This window comes from Vicugna pacos, chromosome 22, assembly GCF_048564905.1.
Source record: "Vicugna pacos chromosome 22, VicPac4, whole genome shotgun sequence".
Taxonomy (NCBI): Eukaryota; Metazoa; Chordata; class Mammalia; order Artiodactyla; family Camelidae; genus Vicugna; species Vicugna pacos.
The window spans coordinates 18500594-18515233 of record NC_133008.1 but is presented as its reverse complement, the minus strand read 5'-3'; the positions used below and the strand labels follow the sequence as shown (position 1 = coordinate 18515233).

At 40.6% G+C, this 14640-nt stretch overlaps 1 long non-coding RNA gene across 1 annotated transcript; it reads left to right on the top strand.

The window, feature by feature from the left end:
* Window positions 1-4386: 4386 nt before the first annotated feature.
* On the top strand, window positions 4387-13594 carry LOC140688435 (uncharacterized). The gene is made up of 3 exons (XR_012063128.1): window positions 4387-4671; window positions 9053-9149; window positions 13084-13594. It is a non-coding gene; the product is annotated as an uncharacterized lncRNA (long non-coding RNA).
* Window positions 13595-14640: the final 1046 nt, after the last annotated feature.

Genomic DNA, 14640 nt, shown 5'->3' with positions numbered 1-14640 from the left:
GATCTGTTTCCAAATAACCCTGGGCTCATTTTTCATCTTGATCCAAATCCCGTGGAAGCAAACCCATCACGAAGCTCTCTCAAAAGTCATTGGATGCCCCAGGCTCAGAACCCAGCTGTGGAGCATGAACTATTAGGTTCTGTGCTGCTGGAAGCTTTGAGTAACGGAACCATGGGGACGGATGCTCATTTAGGAATCAAAGTTGGTGCTTTGTTTCCAGAAGCCTGTGTATGAGCTGAGGAAGGTAGACTGAATCTCTCCCAGGAGTTCAAATTGCATAGACTTCACTTTTTACACAATTGCTTTTGAGATGTTTCAACAAAGCAATGTCTTTTCTGTGTAAAGAATACGGAACAATAACAACAGCAAAGCCACTGAAAAACAAACTTCAGGGTATTCCCAGCCACAGGACAACTCTGATTGCAAGTCTGGCTTCATTAATGTTCTATCCATCGTCATGGGTCCATGTTCTCTCTTGGGGAGCTGTTTCCCACTCCCACCCCCCAAGTCCCACCGCAGGTCATGGCTGAGACCACCACATTGTTTCTCTTGCCTTGATCTCCCTTCCTCTGATTTACAGTTTCATCCACGCCCCTTTCTATTTCTCATCAAAGTACGTTTGTCCTGAGTTTCTCCGGAGTCAGCATCTCTCGCTGACTTAGTAACAGTATTGCTTACTGAGTACCTTTTACTTGTGTAAATCCACTCATGCTCAAAACAGCCCTTTTGGGTAGTTGCTATTCTTGTGTTCTTGTGTCTTTTACAAATGGAAGTAAGGGAGACACAGTGATGATAAATGAGAAGCATGTTTAAATCTCACCACTGACAAGCGATGGAGTCAGGATTCACGCCCAGGCAATCTGGCCCCTGAGTCTGCTTTTCACCTACCGGCAGAATTGGGAGAACTAATTGTTGCTTTAGGTCAGATCCTAAATGCAGACCCTGACATTTCAATGGCTGTTTGACCTGGGGCAAGTTAACTGACTTCTCTGAGCTTTAGTTTCCACAGCAGTAAAATGGGACTATTTGTGTGAAGAAAACCCCCAGAAACATTAGTGGCTATAGTAGGTCCTTGAAAAAGTTTTAAGTGTTAGCTAACCCTTTTGCTTCCTTAATGTTCTCTCCTTAACGACATAATTTGCAAATGAAATCAGCTGATTTTTTTAACTTTTAAAATTTATTTATTATTTCATTTTTTAAAAAGGTACTGGGAATTGACCCCAGGACCTTGTGCATACTAACATGCACTCTACCACTGGGCTATACCCTCCCCTCTACCAACTGTTTACTCACGTTGATGAGGAAAGTGGTTTACTAGTTGCCTTTCTCTTGTATACCATCAGGCAGTGTGACTTTTCAGACTGTCAGAATTTTCAACAATTCAGTCCACTTAGGCAAGGATGACACTATCTCTGAAGTTGTACCCAGTCACAGGTTCTTAGATGGACTTGTTTTTGATCTGGAACTTGTTTATATTTCACTTTACATGTAGCTCATTGATACGATCTTCAGGAAATGTTTTGAATGAAGAAATGAAGTGGAGCAGCAACCACCTGCCTGTGGGTTTGTATCATATCATGAAGAGCTGGTGGGCAGGTCCGCTGCTCCAAGAATGGCAATGACCCATGGAAAATGCTTCGGCAGCAGTCAGCATGGTCCCTGGCCGTGGGGCCAGCTGTTTCTAACTATGCACTGTGCGGTGGGAAGTTCCCTTTCTGGGAACCACACGGGCTATTAATTTTACAATAGCAAATCTAACTGCAGATGTCTGTGTGCAAGACTGGGTTGCAGGATAAACATGATGAGTAACCCGTTTTCTGGGGACAGAATGGAAAGGTATCTTTTCTCTTAGATTTATCTCAACAGCCAGTAGAATGCACAGGATCTGGCCAAGTTCTCACTACACTTATTTATGCGAAATAAGAGTATGAAAAGTTTGTTGTATTCAAGTGCCTCCTCAAATAAGTCCTCACATTATTTTCAGCTTCAGTTGGACAAATCTTTGTCTCTACACTCCTCTCTTTACTTGGCTTTACTGTATGTAAATCTAAGCATGTTAATCTACAGCCATTTATCGTGTATCTACTAAGTGAAATTTCCTGTGCACATGAACTATCAAGAGGAACATGATCTCTGTCCTAAAGAATCTTGAAATCTAATAAGAGATGAGAATCAAACATGTAAAAATGCTGCACAAACATATTAATGTTTTTGGAACAACCACTATTTGCAAACTACCGATTATTCAGATATCCTTCCAGAGATAGCCTGTGCAGAGATTGACCATGAATTTATACTCCTTTTTAAAATACAGGTGAAAGCTTGCCCTATATACTGTGATGTATCTTGCTTTTTTTCCACTGGATAATATGTTTTTTAGGTCATTTTATAGCTATGCATTTACATCTGCTCCATTATTTTTAATAGCTTCGTAGGATTCCATTATAGGGAAATCAGTTATTTTGCATTGTTACCTTACCGTTTTAACACCAAACAGGTATATTCACTATATATTTTACTAAGTGAAGAGCTTTATAGATGTAACGCATGGTGGAAACCCATGCAGATCTTATCAAAGCCGTTTCTTGAGGAAACACCATTCCATGTGGTTCTCATGGGACTAATGTCTCTTGCCTGCCTGTGGTCGTGTGACACACACCTGGGCAAAGCACTCCATTCCCTGGGCAAAGAGATTGGATCAGAGGTGGGCATATGACCCAGGTTGTGCTGTGAAGGAAAAGCCCAGCTGGCTAACAAGCTAACTCACAAATCTAAGTGTAACAAGTGTCGGATTACTAATCTGAGTTCTGCTGGGCTAACTTGTAAATCTGAGTTAATTATTGTTGGTTTGCTGATTCCCTATTCATGTTTTTTTTTTGCTAGCCAGCTGGGTTTTCAAAGAGACATATCTGGCCTTGAAATGTTGGTTTCCTGCCTCCCTGCCTCTACTTTTGTGATAATGATGTTGCTAAAGCTGTTCCATGCCTATTGGCCAAATACCCCAAGCTTGTAATTAACCCTATAAAACCTCATGCACACATCTTGGAGGTGCTCAGAGCTTCGGAGCAGAAGCCCCTCTGAGCCCGCCGGCGTAATAAATCTGAATACTCCAGCCCTCCGAGTGGTGCTTGTTTCTTGGCTGGCCTGTCATTTCCGTAACAGTGCTAATATGACCTCTCCACTGGACTTTTACTATGACTATCAGGAGTTTTTTTTTTCCTTTAGGAAAAATGGTTGTAAGAGTAAGCATTAGCAGCCATCTTGGCCACAATGTGTAAGCACTTGCCTAAGAATGAAACTGAGAATAGTAGAGCCAAAAGTTTGAAAGATTTGAATTCCTAATGACATCAGTTGAACCCTTTGATTCAGCTGTGCTTAAAACCAGCTTCATTGCCTTGAACTTGAAATGACATTGAGTTTTCTTGGAGAACTGGCTCATTCCAAAGCTGGAATTATCGAAAGTGCCAGAAAGTGAGGAACGACTTAAACAAACAAACAGACAGACAAACCAGGGGCATGTCAAAAAAGACACAGGAACCAACTTGAAAGATCTTCCAATGGCCAATCTGGGGCGATTTTAGCAATAAAATAAAATAAAAAGATAGTAATGGATTACATCCTATAGAATAAGTATTTTTGAGTCCATATATCAGTAAATAAATACTTGAATAAACAAATGAATCAGTGAGATGGGACAGCTCTTCCTCACAGTAAAATTCCAATTAATAAATGTGAGATGCATGGTGGAAATAGAAACCATTTGCCAAACACCACAGTAATAATTGTTGTAGGCAATAGTCACTGAGGGATGCTAAAATGAGTGGGCAAAATTATGATGAGAAAAAAGCATATTTGCACAGTCACAAGGTATTCTTACAAAATACTTCCAAAGGAAAAATTAGGAACTCTACAGTGAAGAAACCATGCAGATACCAGATGGACCAGGTGATCAAAGTTAACATCACAGCAGTGAGACATACTGACATGTGGCTCCTGGTATGATGCACTAAGAAGGATACAAGGGCACTTCTGTGGTATTCTCACCAAAACGCATAACCTCACTCCAAATCATGAGAAAATATCAAACTCAAATAGAGGGGCTTCTACAAAATGGCTAGTATTCTTCAAACCTGTTGAGGTCAAGAGAACTGTCCGCAGCCTTAAGTGAATAGGCCATGGGGCCCAGCCCAAAGTTCACAATAGCTTACGCCTGGTAAGAGGTAAATGTACGCATGCGCCAGTAGCGTAAACACTACGCATGCGCCAGTTATGTAAGCCTGATGAACAAAGAAAGTAAAGGTGCGCATGCGCTAGTAGCATTAGGTAAGCCGTACGGACAAAGAAACGAACACTGCGCGTGTGCGGGCAAAACAGATAAAAGCAGGACAAGCGCGCCTCGCGGGCGCACGCCATCTTGCTGAACTAGAATGGAGTGTTGTTTTGCTCTACGTCAGCTCCTCGAGCAGTTTTGTTTTACGGTATGGTGGCTCCTTGCGCATTTTTCTGGTTGGGCAGCTCACCTCTTCAAATCCCTCTTCAGCCCCCCTCGGCTGATAAGAATGAAAAAAGCTGAGGAGCGTTCCCAGATTGGTGGAGGCCAAGGGGATATGAAACTTAGAGGCAATTTGGGCTCCTGGACTGGAAAAAGATGATTGCTAAAATTTTAATCAGGTTTGTAGATTAAGATATTTTCATCAATATTAATTTTCTGATTTTAATAATTTTATGACAGCTAAATTGTGTATATTTGAAGCTGGCTGAAGGGTATAGGGAAACTAGTATTTTTGTAGTTCTTTTGGAAATATAAAATTATTCTAAACAAAAGCTATTTCCCTCTCTGATGTCATTTGAAGTTATTTCATGTCAGATTTCTCTCGATACCAAAAATGTCCTAATTTAATAAAATACACTTATTTTGTCTAATTTTCACAATAACCCTATAAGGCTTATTGTCTTCATTTACATATCATGAAACTAAGCCTTAGATAGTTTAAATAATTTTCCGAAGATCACACAGTAAGTGACAGAACTAGAATTCGAATCTACGTCTGCTTAAGAATTTTATGCATATTCAAAAAGTTACCAACCAACTGGATAGGTAATCCATCTTATTTTAAAATGTACTGTATTTTCAAAAACTCTGCCTCGTTCCAGAGAAGACCCGAGACAGAATATTTGTGAGCTGGTTGCAGGTTAGAAGAAATATTGGCAAAATATTAGAAAATGTTTTGGTGTTTGTGTCTTGTAAGCATACAGTAGAACTCGGTAATTATATATGGTACAGGAGGGCATACCAATTAGCCTCAATATGGACTTCCTCTGAAAATAATTAACATTTGGCAGACAGTATGATCAAATAAATCAGGTAACTGAGGCATTTTTCCAGTGGAATATACACTTGGTTCAAACCTTTGATGAATTTTTTTTTAATATGGAAGTTTAAATTTAAGGAAAAGCAAACAGTAAGGCATGTTAAAATATCCATTAACTAAACACTCAGAAAGGGTATAAAATGCCTCCAGCTGCCAAAAAACAATTAGGCTGCAAATATGCCTTTGGTTACCTAACCAGACATTCCCTAAACACTTAGTTCTAATTAATTTTCTTCATTACACAACAATGCCTCTCCTAATTACACTAGAGAAATTCTATAAACCTACTAGCTATTCAAAGTCTTTATTGCACAAATTATTCTGGTAGGTTCCTTTTAGAAGCAAATCCGCACTCTCTAATTTATACATGCCTCATCTCAGTGGACGTGGGCTACTTAGTAAATCCTTGACAGCCAGGCAAACTAATCTTGTATGTGATGATACTCCAAATTAGGCATTTTAGTGTGATGGAACGTCAAGGCTGAATAATTTAAAACATACCGAGGTAAAGGTGAAAAGTCCAAGTGCAAGAAGCATGTAGCGTCTGAATTCATACACGTGTTGCCGAAGTTTGCGTTCCCTGGACCAGCAACCGAGGCTGGCTCAGAGGAGCAGAACTGTGCTGTCACTGAACTCAAGTGCAAAGGTTGCGCAGTGACAGTCTTCAGCTCCAGAAGCAGAACAGCAAGTGTAATAAATACAAAAGACTGAATGGGCCATCGAACCGCAGACTTCCAGGGGCAGGCAAAGGTCCCAAACCCATCGTTCAGTTTGTGAGGAAGTCAAGGCCCAGTGAAGAGACAGGAGCTGGGACGAGAATAGGGGGTCCCCAAGTCCCTGACCAGAGCTGTCTACACCGCAGTGTCACTCTAGAGAGAGTTGGTACAATTTACCAGAGCCTATTAGCGGACGGAGGACAAGCCAGAATTTGATCCTTGCGAAGCCACTTTTGGCTTCCTTTCCTAGTCACGTAAAAATGCGTGATCCCGGGTGTCAGCGTTTATGGAGGATGGCCTGTGGGCCAGTCAGGCCAAATGCATCCGTAGTACTTGGAGCTCAAAGCCAGCTGGTGATATTTTAGCTGCTACACTTTCTGTGGTTGGAGTATGTGGGTTGACCGACCATTTCAGCCTAGGCCTGGGGACCTGCTCTTTTTTTTCTTTTTTTCCATATGAATTTTCTCTCATGACATTAGATAAATGACCTAGAGTTTCGCTACTCCTAGTGTGGTCCATGAACATAGCTTGGGAGCCTTTTGGCTCCCAAACCTAGTGAAACAATTTGCATTTTAACAAGACCCCCAGATGGTTCATATGTGCACTGAAGGTGGAGCAGTACCAGTCTAGAGCAGTGGTCCTCAGCTTTGTCCAGAGGGTGCTCCGCCCCCAGAATTTCTGATTCACTGGTTCTGGGCTGAGGCCGGCAATGTGTATTTCTAACAAGCGTTGCACAAGGCTTCTGAGATAAAACCTTCTCGGGTTCTGACATAGATTCTTTGCTTTGTCAAGGACTTCTGGGGTTTTGGAGATTCAATTGCTGGATATTTTGGTAGCCAAGGGGAGTTATTGGTCACAAAGTATGGATTTGTGCAGTCTTTTTTAGGTGATTCTAGAAATACTACATATTTGAGGATAGCAATAAATCAGTGGTTCCCAATTTTAGAAGGAAGGTTGTTATTGGTGAGACTCCTGGCCACTACCATCAACCCCCACCCCTTAAATTAGTCGGTTTTGGGTGAGGTCCAGAAATATGCATTTTTAATAAACTTTCAGATGATTCTGAGATAGGTGGTCAATAGACACACTCTGAGAAACATTGATTTAAATGCTGAACATCTCAGGGAAAGAGGAGAATTTGTGCCTTCTCAGCAGCAGAATTTCAACGTTCTCCCAGTGCGGCAGCGAGGAGGGCTTCTCATAATTTAGCAGTTGAAGCAGTTCCAGGAAATCAGTCCACTGAGCCTTTCCCTCGCTGAAGCCTCAGTAGAATCCGCTCATTCCTGCTTTCTTAATTATGTCTGGCCAGCAGTGAGCACTCCAGCCACCGTGCTCTTTAATCTACTTATCCATCTTACAACTCCAATTAACCAGGTGCAGCCATCCATCTGGTTAATATGAGGACAAGCTGTTAATTCGTGAATGAAGGAAAGGTCTGCAGACAGCAAACAAACCAGCAAGGAGCTCTGGAGGATAGCATTTACCCCCATCCTTAGGAAACATGGTGAACGACCAGGAGAATTCATTTGTTACAATAAAAGAAGGAAATGCTTTTTGGTGGAGGAAAGTGAATAGAGAATTTAAGTAGCCTTGTGCACCCATGTGACTTGCCCCAGGTCATCTCTGAACTTCGTACCTATAGCTGTAAAATAGGAAAATAGGACTTAATTTTCATCTCAGGGAAGTTAGGAGACTCCATTGAGATCAAGTGAGACAAAGCATTTTATAAAATGCAACAGAAATATTTTCGTTTCTGTGCATTTATTTTATACATATATATGGGGAATCTCTTCATGCACATCTGACACTTCATGAAAAGTGTTTCTAGCAAGCAGGTTGTACACTTCGATTACATGCTAGTTTTATTGTTTTATAGTCTTCAAGTGTTTTTTGTTGTTTGTTTAAAATGCATAACAGAGCAGATTCCCCCATCCCTTCCAACCCCAGTCTTAAATTTAAATGTGCATTGGAATGTGTTATGGACTAAATGTGTCCCCCTGAAATTCATATGTTGAACTCCCTAAACCTCAATGTGATGGTATTTGGAGTTAGGGCCTTTGGAAGATTATTAGGTTTACACTCGTTTTGAGGGTGGCACCCTTCATAATAGTATTTAGTGCCCTTATAAGAAGAGGAAGAGAGAGAGCAGCTAGGAAAGCCACATGAGTATGCATACAGAAGGCAGCCATCTACACACCAGGAAGAGAGCCCTCATCAAGAACCAAATATGTCAGCACCTTGATCTTGGACTTCCTAGCTTCCAGACTGTGAGCAATGAATGTTTGTTGTTTAATTCCCCCAGCTCTCGCCCTCACCAGTTTGTGGTATTTGATGTAGCAGCCTGAGCTGAGTAAGACAGAATCAGTCCCTGGAGGACTTGTTAAAAACCAGATGTCTGGGTGCACTGTCAGAGTTTCAGTGGGTCTGGGAGGGGCCTGAGAATGTGCATTTTTGACAAGGTCCCTTTAACTCCGCTAGCTGTGGACCGCATTTTGAGGACCACTGCATTAAAACAAAACTTCCTCTGATTATGACATAGTAAGTTTCTTTACTTTAAAAAGGTTAATATTCTCCACTTGATATTCCTACTCTTGGTCTCCAATTTAAAAGGAACTTAACTGCAGATTTAGAGCTGAATGAAGTAGTATGAAATATACACCTGGTGACCTTGGATGCACTGTTGTCAACAGCACCGAGTAAGGAGTTTTCTCTCTTTCCATCTCATTAAATTAAAAAAAAAAAATTTGAGCCTTCCAACTACCCCAGGAGTTTATGGTCAAGCTGGGGACATCAAATGGATGCTATAAAACACTTTGTGAATAATTACTGAGTAAAATAAACTGTAAATGCTAAACAGCATTGCCTAAAGTTCCCAGGTGAGAACACTGTCACACATGCTGTGGAAAGGAGGAAATGAGATTTAAATCCTAAATGCTCAGAAAGTCTATTTTTTTCATCCCACAGCTAGCTGGAGGCAAACCTCTTGACTTCACTTCAACCAGAGATGGGGTAAGATTTTGAGGCACTCCTGCTGGCCACACTGTCCATCCTGTGTCATTAGGTAAGGTTTAGAAGCACTATTTCTGAGTGTGACCTGGGGGCCATCTGAAGCAGAAACCTATTCAATGTAAGCATTAAGAATGACCTACTGAAAAAGATACTTGGGAGCGAGGTGTGGAAACTTCTCATTCAATTAGCTCCTCAGATAAATCTTAAGTTTGTTTAGTTTAAGAGGACCCCTTCCAGGAACATCTCCCCAGCCCCATCCCACGCATCTAACGTTGGGATTCACACGTGTCCTTGAGACGACTCTATGTGGCAGGCACTAGTAGATGTGCAGCTATAAGGAGATGTTTAGTTTCAGTCTGAGACGGTTTCTGGGTGCACATAAGGTCCTAGCGGGGACCCGATCCTCCCCTTGATGGGAGCCTTCCCTTTGCACCTGCAAGAAGCACAGAGCTCTGTGATGGACAAATGGGAGGCAAGGGAGGCAAGACTCTGATCCACACATACGAAAAGATAGGAGAGAAAAGGACCAGGGTCTGAGGATAATTAGAAGAACCACGTTGCTATTGGCTGGGTCCCAGGAGGTTGACAGACTCTATTATTAGACTTATTTTTGTTTTCTTAAAGAGTTCCATTTCTAAAAAAAGAATTGCTTTTATCCACCCATGCTGCCTCCAAAGGGTAGAGGATGTGAATATGCGGGCATTAAATGCAGCCCTATGATCCAGTTGTGAGCTTCTGACTGAGGCAGAGTCTTTCTTCTGAACACCATGAAGCAATCCCTAATGAAGAATTAATACATCTCCGAATGCAGACACCTCTAAAAGCAGCAATAAGTGCAAAGAAATCTAATCACAGGGAATTAATCTAATGATGATTCCTGAGTATATAGTGATGAGGGATTTCAGATTATTAAATAAATGGAACCACATGATACATTTGCTGCCTGCCATTTTCACCTATCTGCATGCAGTTACTGGTTTTTGCCCTTGAAATATATTCTGTGATCTGATTTTTTTTAAATGGCTGTACAGCTTCCCATTGTATTGATATTATGGTTTATATATGCATCATTTGTGATGGGCGGTAGTATCCTTTGATAGCCCCCAACAAGATTTATCCTTTTTATACCGGGTGGATTTTTCTAGCTTTTCCCTAACGATCAAGGGATAACATTCTGATTGTAGCAGTTCCATTTCCCCTCCTCTCCAGATCACTTCAGTTCTTACTTCATCTTTAGGGACTTGCTGAGGGCAAATGCAACAATCTCAACCTCTTGCGTTTCATTCATTCATTCATTCATTTATTCATGAAATACTGAGGAAATGGAGGTGACTGAGATGTAAACCCTGCCTTTCGTGGGTTTGATTCTGGTGGTGCTCGAGGGCAATATACAAGTGAAAAGAAATGTATAACTTAATACCAGGTAGCGAGAAGAATCGCGTATATAGGTCTCATAGGTCTCACTTGTTACTCTTAATTGCAATGTCGTCTGTTATATTACAAACACTATTGTCAGCAGTCAGTGTAGCAGGATGAAATCATGGTAGGTCAAGGAGGGGAATCAAGGGTCCCCTCCCCCTAACATAACCACACGTTTGCTCCATCCCTAATGCTTTTCCTGGTCCCCCCTTTTATTTACCATATAAAGAGACTATATGATTATTAGCTTAATACATGATCATTTATTTATTTATTTATTTTTGAACTACAGTCAGTTACAATGTGTTGATTTCAGGTGTATAGCACGATGTCCCAGTCATGCATATACACACATGTATTTGTTTTCGTATTCTTTTTAATTACAGGTTATTACAAGATACTGAATATAGTTCCCTGTGCTATACAAAAGAAACTTGTTTTTGATAATTTTTAAATTAAGGGTGGAGAATCCAGGTCTTTCTTCTAAAACAGATCATTTTGTTTATAATGGTCTTGCCTTTGGCTTGCTGCCTGTTGTTTTTGTTGTTTCGTTGTTGCCTTTCTTTTTCTTTTTTTTAAATCAGTGAAGGGTTTAGATTGGTATGGACAGTGTTGGGAGTGTAGTTTCTCGTTTTCAGCTTGAACAGAATGCTATTTACTCTGTAATTCTAGGGTCAAGTAAATCAATAAAAGAGGCCAACAAAGCCTGCCCTCCAGAAGGCACCAGCTCACTGAGTGTATGTTGTGGCAAAAGCTGGACTTTTCTATCTGAAAAAAAGAAAAAGGTGGGGGGGAGGGACAGATCCCAAGACTGACTGCTCTGTCAGACAGCAGATGAAGAGAAAGCTGTCTAAAAGGTTGTTTCGGTTCCTCATTCAACTTTCAGATGTCTGTTCATAGATGAGCTTCTAATTAACCAAAATCTGGCTCCCATGAGGTCAATACAAACCTGACACCTTTTCAGAAGTAAATTTTAGAGTGACTTTCTGGTCGTTTTCGAGAGCATTGAAGCATAAAAGCATTTTGCTTTCCAATGGAGGTTCTTTTCTGTTGGTGTCAAAGATAAAATCTCCATGATCCCTTTTGTGTTTCTCAGCATCACAGCTGAACAAATCAAAGAATTGTCCCACCATTTTTCTATAATTCAAACCTAAGCAGTCTTAAAGGGAACATGATCTCTAGGATTGGCTTGTGTAGACCCAGATGGCTCTGCGTATTTTCATTGTGCATTTATTTGGTAATCAAAGGAAGTTATTTTGACTCTTACATATCTAGTTCCACAGACAGACAGTCAAGTCAGAATAAAGGAATCCATTAAGTGTTATGAACATATCCATATTGGAGGAAAATATCCCCTTTGAGCTTTATCTTTATGAAAAGAGAATTAGGAAGTAGAAGTTCAAAACTTGGGCAGTCTGACTGCTGTAGAATCTGTTTCCTTAGATTCTTAAATGTGGCATGATTAAATTTTTGTGTTAAAAAGAAAGGGTGATGTGTTAATTGACTCTGGCTGCCGTAACAAGATTATCACACACTGGGTGGCTTAAACAGACAGTGATTTTCTCACAGTTCTGGAGGCTGGAAGTCCCAGATCAAGGTGCTGTCTGGGTGGGTTTCTGGTGAAGCCTCTTCCTGGCTGGCACGTGGTGGGTGACTCCTTGCTGAGTGCTTACATGGCCTTTTCTCTGTGTGTGCATGGAGATCATGCTCTGGTACCTCTTCCTCTTCTTAGAAGGACACCAGTCCTATCAGATTAGGGCCCCACCCCTGTGACCTCATTTAAACTTTATTATCTTCTTGAAGGCTTTGTGTTCAGCAATAGCCATGGTGTGGGTTAGGGCTTCAACATATGAATTTGGCGGGGATGCAGTTCAGTCTGTAACAGCTGGATCAATTCTGAGGGACTTTGAATAGGATCTTGTTGGAAGAGGTCTTCTCAAGTGTGAAAACCCTTCTTAGGTCTGTCATTGAAAGGGAGTAGGTAGAGGATAGTCTGAAATGAGACCTTTCAGAAGTGGTGACAGAGCCTCACATCTGACCCTCTGTGTTGACACGGAACCGGTGGTCCCTGTTAGCAGCTTGTTGATACTTTCCAGTGCAGATGTGTGAGGATGCCCACACCCAAGCGTGGAGAACAGGGTGGTGGGATGCTTCAATCTCCGGATAGCCTTCTTCAGTAGGTTAAGTAAGAAATATGTTTATTAATACCAAGCCACCTTTTCTTTTACCTTTAGTGTTAATTCACAACCAACTAAACACATGTTTTTGAACCCTGGATTTAATGCATATCTGATGACCACTTTTGTCAAGTACTTATTTGGTCTTCCTTGTGCTTTTTGAGAAACTTGGGCCCGTCTATTCAGTTTTGTTTTTTTTTTAACCTGCTTCACTCTACTTTATATATGTCATGCTCTCAGCCTTCGTAAGGGAACAATTGTGCTCTCTTTGGACATAAATGCTTTTGTTGTCAGTGAAAGCAGGTCTGTTTGTTCAGTTATAGGACTCTCTCTGGATGCCTGCAATTGAACATTATGTCTGATCAGTTTTTGGTCCTTTTTACTTCCCAGGTGAAACCAGCATGGCCAGAAGACAATTTTTTTTAATTTCCTGATTAAAAAAAAAAAGATCACGGTTGTTCATTATAGAAAATAGGGAGGGGAAAAACAAAAGCAAACTGCACATACAAGAAAGCAAGCTCAGAATATTACCATGCAGAAAATGTCACGTGAAGTCAGTGACAGAGAGGTAGAACACCACGTGATGGCAGAGGTAGAACACCACGTGATGGCGGAGGCAGAGATTGGAATTACACAGCTGCAAACCAAGGAACACCAAGGAGTGATGGGGCCACCAGCCAGAGGGAAGAATATGCAGGGGGGATTCTGTCCAGAGTCACATGGGAAGTATAGCCCTGCTGACACTTTCATTTCAGACTAGCAGCCTTCAGAACTGTGAGAGAGTAAATTTCTGCTCTTGAAAGCCACCCAATCTGTGGCACTTTGTTACAGCAGCTGAGCAATCTAACACAATGACCACTGCGTGGGGTTGTGTATTTCATTAAAGATTGTGAAATGCTGATTTTTTAATTCTGTCATTTCTTCTGCATTCATTAGCTGGAATTTTTTTTAGATAGAAGAACTTTGTTTCCTTCACTAAAGCTGTTTTCATTGCCTTAAGATACTTACCCTAGAAAGGTGTAGTATATACTGACCTTTTTTTTTCTTTTAGTTATTAAATTTCAGAGTCATGTTTGGTTGTCTAGCAGCCTTCAGTGATGTCCAATAAGTTTATCTTATTCCCCTTTTCCCTTTTGACTATATTATGGACTTATAAAGAGAGCTTATTTAAAGAAAATGTCATTAATAAATCATTCTGAGCCTCTGGGCTTCTCTCAGCTGTAAATGAACTGTAGGATTGATACCTTGCCCTTATGTAAAATGTACATCAAGAGAAGTGACCTTGTTAGTATATCTAAGAAAATACCTTTTGGTGACCCAGTGGGAGTCCATTTAAGTTCCAGTAGGGTTTGAGTTTGGTTCAGATAATTCTTTGAATACCAGTATAATAGTAGGTATATTTACATTACTACTGTTCCAGTTTGATAAACCTTATGTCTCCTGGGAACTGCTACCATTTTATCTGGAAAAAAATTAAACTTAGGTGCACTCTCAGAATTTTTTCCTATCTCAAAATCATTACGAGTTATGAGTAGAACCAGTCTTTTTACGGGGCAGAAGAACATCAGGATAAAGAGTTGCAGAGCAGCGACTGAATGGAGATTTATGTTTGACTGAAAATAAAAATTTGAGTATGAGAACTAATGCATTTGATGGGAAAGGATAGATTACTTAAAACTGGAAATGTCTTGAGAAGTCCAAGTTTATAATCTTAGCTATATCTCATATCTCTTCCACTGCAGGACTGTGTTTAACTTACCCTTCTATTCCCAAACATTCAGTATAATGTTTTCACAGATTAGGTGCTTTATAAATAAATAAATATAATTAGAATTCAGTGCAATTAACGTTCCTCAAAAGAACAATATACTTTAGATAAATCCAGAGCAATGAACATCATGTGAGAAGATGAAATGGATCCAGTTACCATAAAAAAGATACATTAAC